The 4707-nt window shown below is 37.8% G+C and overlaps 1 protein-coding gene across 1 annotated transcript in view; it reads right to left on the bottom strand.

Annotated features, from left to right (window-relative positions):
• Ralgapb (Ral GTPase activating protein non-catalytic beta subunit) overlaps positions 1-4707 on the bottom strand; it is a 153112-nt gene that overhangs the window by 126343 nt on the left and 22062 nt on the right. The window lies entirely within an intron of this gene.

The following is a 4707-nucleotide window of genomic DNA, read 5'->3' as shown; positions in this document are numbered from 1 at the left end:
GCGACAGGGGGCTGGAGAGATGGCTCAGTGGTCTAAAGCACCTACTTGGAACAAGCTTAGCAATGCACAGGGACCGCTGTTCGATCCCCCAGCACCACATGCTAGCCAGCCCCGCCCCCTGGTGGGCTGAGCTGGCCACACACACGCGCACACGCACACACACACACACAAATAAATAAATGTTAAAAAAAATCGTTAAAAAAAAAAAAAAGCGCGCGACAGCTACCCACAGACTGAAACCTCTGAAACTGTGAGCCACAATAAACCTCTCCTTTCAGTAGTGTATGTCAGGTATTTTTGTCACATCGAAGGAAAACTAACAGAATAATCCTAAAGTGTATAAAGAGTATCCTAATTTCTCCTGTAAGATAAAAAGTACTTAAGAGCTACAGCATGCCCATAATCCCATCACTCAAGAGGCTGAGGCCCAGGGCCTGCTATCAGTAAACAATATTATTGATCTTAAAAAAAAAAAAAAAAACTTATTTTGGGCCAGGGAGATGGCTCAGTAGAATAAGCACTTGCCTGGCAAGCACAAGGGCCTGAGTTCAATCCCTGGTTCCACCAAAAATAAAATTTAAATAAATACATAAAAAACTTACTTTGAGGCAGGGTCTCTATAAATGGCCCAGGCTAAAGACTAACTCAATGGTTGTTTAGCTTTGGTCTACTGAGTAACTGAGGTAACAGGTCTGTACCACCATATCCAGCCAAAAAATAAATGAATTTTTAGAAGGCAAAAAACAAGAAACAAAATATAATCTTTCAAACTCCATCATCTACGTAAGAAGCATCTAGAGGACTCTAACTAAAATTCAGATTCTAGGCCCTATCTCTGGAAATCTTGGTTCTATAGGTTAACGCTAGAGCCTGGGAATATGCATTTCTAAGAAACAACTGCCATCATTCTCAATTATAAAGAAAGGAGCATCATTGACACCAACCCAAACAGATGTAATAGCTCTTACTTTCTTGAAACTTTTAAAAGTTGTTAAATGCAAGAAATGTTAATTCTGTAAATGTAAAATGAAATAAATTTATTTTTAAAATATGTAAAGGGTACAAAAACTGAACTAAAGCTGGGTGTGATGGCACATGTCTGTAACCCCAGGATCTGAGGCAGGGGCATCACTGGTTTGGGGCCAGCATGGGCTACATAGTGAGTCTAAAGGTCAGCCTAGACTACATAGTGAGACCCTGTCTCTAGGAAAAAAGAAAAAAAAAAAAAAAAAAGCTAAACTAAAGTACAATGTGTAATAGAGAAATAGATGTTAAATTTTAATAAAATACAGACAGACACAAAAAAAAATTAAGACAGGGCCAGGGATATAGCTCAGCAGCATAAGCACCTGCCTGGTAAGCAGAAGGCCTTGAGTTCAATCCATGGTAACAAAACAACAACAAAAAAAAATTAAGACAAAGACCCTACAATCATTGGCATAGCAAGTAAAACAATGAAGGTAAAATATTGGAAACAAACAGGAAGAAATTAAAGAAACAAAGTAAAACAACAAGGTATTCAATTAGTAAAATCAGTGAAAAAAATTCAAAACTCTTCAAGAAGTAAGAATGAATTCAAAAGCTTAGGATCATAATTTTCAATATAAAAATTGTCCTTTAGGGGGCACTGCAGAAATATTAAGAGATTTGGTTAACACAATTTTGGGGGTAGTTCATTGGTATTTATGGAGATAAGCACGAAATCGAGACATCTTGTAACGTACGAGACAGTCCTGCACAAAGGACAATTAGGTTACATCTTATTTGACTTTTAGGCACATGCCACAAATTGATTGTGTTTTGAAAGGCTAAAACTTCAACTGCATTCTATATATAAATACAAAATGTATCTTGCTTTTTAGCATATTTTCTGGTAATGTAATCCTGTTAATTACACAAATCAAGGAAAGATCGTACTATCTTCTGTTTAGAACCAGCATTCTAAGATCGCTCACCACTCTAGAAAAATCACATCACCATGGTCATAGCAATGAGTTGCTAATACCAAAAACCTTTGTCAGAAACATAATCCATCAGAAGGACTACATGCATACTTATTTAGTCCTTACTTTTGTGTCAAATATAAGAAAAAAGGTCAATATTATCTTCTCAATTTAAACACAGAAGCACCTGTCTACTTCATTGTGCCCTTTTGCCTAGTAGTGCCTATGTAACTTATTGAAATAGTAATCCTGAGCTGTAGAGATAGCTCAGGAGTCTAAGCGCCTGCTGGGCAAGCGCAAGGACCTGGGTTCCATCCCCAGTACCACATACCATGCCAACTCTGTGCTGTGCTGGCCTCAAAATCAGGCATGGAGGTACACACTTGTAATCCCACAGCATAGGAGGCTGAGACAGGAGGATCACTACAAGTCTGAGCTGTGTGAGACCCTATATCCAATAAATAAATATTTTTTTAAAAAGAAATAGTGAATGTATGCAATGTGTTAATTATTGAATCTGTTCTACCAATTTGGTTTGAAACTGTCTCATTGCTATTTGTTTCTCAATAAAATTATGGAAAAAATAAAAATTTTTTAAAAATTTAAAAAAAGAAGTAGTAATCTTACTGGAAAGGCAGTAATATTGTTTTTTATTCTCTTTTTTTTTTTCTTTTGGGTACAGGTTCTGCAGGATCTACAGGGTCTCGCTATGTTGATCGGACTCATAGTGATTCTCCTGTTTTCAGCCTCTCAAGAGCTGGGATTACAGGCAAGTGTCACCATGCCCAGTTTCCACAGCTGTCTCAGCATGCCCCGGGGACGGGCCTGGCACAGCACACTGAGCCGCTGCAATCTGCCTAAGCAGGGGCTTTAGTCTGCTGAGCTATTTGGCTGGTCCTATGCTTTTTTATTCCTTATAGTTAAAGAATTTCACCAACTTTCAAAATTCTCTGTTGCTAAGTTATACAATGTCCACTAATTTTAGGATTAGAAAGGTCAGAAAACTGAAAACTACCATTTTTAAGATCCAAATGTAATAAGAAATGAAGAGGATAGGGTGGGCATTATTATAAACCAGAGTATGCAGCCTCAGTTTAAAGAGCACAGCTACTACTCAGCTCTGACTAGCACCTTCAAGGAAGGTAGATCCAACACTGCCAGATAAACCATTTTTCAAGATAACACAGGAATCTTGTATATTTCTGTGATGTCTACTACTCTTTAAATATTGGCAAACAAAATTCAGGTTTTAAAAAAAGTGTGGCGTAAAGAGAACTCATCTCCAGTTTAGTTTATGCCTCTGACCAGAGATGAAACTATACACTGATTTTGGTTAACAGAATGAGCAGAATGATCCTCATAGAAGAAAAGTGAAGCTTACATGAATCCACGAGCTGTCCCTAGCCTGAAAATAAAATTAGTATTTCAGTAAAAAAAAACACTTAAGATACAACACTTAGATATACTGGAAGACATAATGATGACCCTGAAAGTCACCCTCTTGCACTTTGATGTAGTTGCTGGATTCAAAACCCAACCATAGAGATCCAATAACTTTCATCCTGCTTCACTTTTATTGCTATTAAGAAAAAAAAGGATAAAGGTAGCCATTTGGTCAGTGGCCAACTCACTCCTGAAATATAGAAACAAAAACTTCCTCCTGATGTTGCAGCTCAGGCTGTCCAAAGACACAAATCTCAAAGAACAGCACTAGTTTCAGGAGCTTCCTGAGCAAGGATGTACATATCTTCAACAATCTTTCAGGGTAGTAGCATGGCAATATCCTGTTATGTTTCAATCCATTTACCATAGGGCTGTCAGCAGCTTGTTCCTGTCAATAAACTGGCATTCCTGTAAGGCACCTCAGGGTGCTATGACATTTTTAAAACTATTAAATCAAGGACAACATCAATGTTTTGCCAGTACACTGTAGTTGACAGTAATACCAGGTGACTTGATCCTGCAAGATCACTTACCTTTATCCCTATAAAACAAATCAAAGTTTTAAAAATTCACAGATATATATAGAAAAAAGTATTTAATTGTTCACTAATAATGGGACAATTAGGACACAGTAAAAGCATAAAGTATTATGTTACCATTAAATTTTGAGGTTATGGGGCCGGGGAGATGGCTCAGTAGAATAAGTGCTTGCCTGGCAAGCACAAGGGCCTGAGTTCAATCTGGGGTTTTGCAAAAAAAAAAAAAAAAAGAAAGAAATTTTGAGATCACATAGAAGCACAAAAATATATGTGAATAATTAGAAATGATTCTACAACTAGTCTTCCTAGATTCAAATCCCAACTCCCCTATCTACAAGAAGATACAAAAAATGTTACTCTGCCAGATATGGTGATGCACAACTGTAATCCCAGCACTCAAGAGGGTGAGGCAGGAAAGATCGCTGAAGTCTGAGTAGCCGAACTATATAGTGAGCAAGGTCAGCCTGAACTACATAGCAAGACTCTCTCAAAAAAACAAAAAACAACAACAAAAAAAGCACTATAGCATAAGTTAGAATATTAAAGTGTTATATTGCACTTAAAAAAGAAAAAGAAAAAAAAAAACCACAGACAATTATAGAAGACCAAAAGAAAAAGAATACTTTTTGTTGAAAGAATGAGCTTGAAAGGAGAGGGGAGGGCTGGTGAGATGGCTCAGTGGTCTAAAGCACCTACCTAGATAGAACAAGCTTAGCAAAGCACAGGGACCACGGTTCAATCCCCCAGCACCACATGCCAGCCAGCCCCGCCCCCTGGTGGGC

This window comes from Octodon degus, unplaced genomic scaffold (assembly GCF_000260255.1).
Source record: "Octodon degus isolate 3935 unplaced genomic scaffold, OctDeg1.0 scaffold00037, whole genome shotgun sequence".
Taxonomy (NCBI): Eukaryota; Metazoa; Chordata; class Mammalia; order Rodentia; family Octodontidae; genus Octodon; species Octodon degus.
The sequence above is the reverse complement of the archived record's forward strand: the minus strand, read 5'-3'. Positions and strand labels throughout refer to the sequence as shown.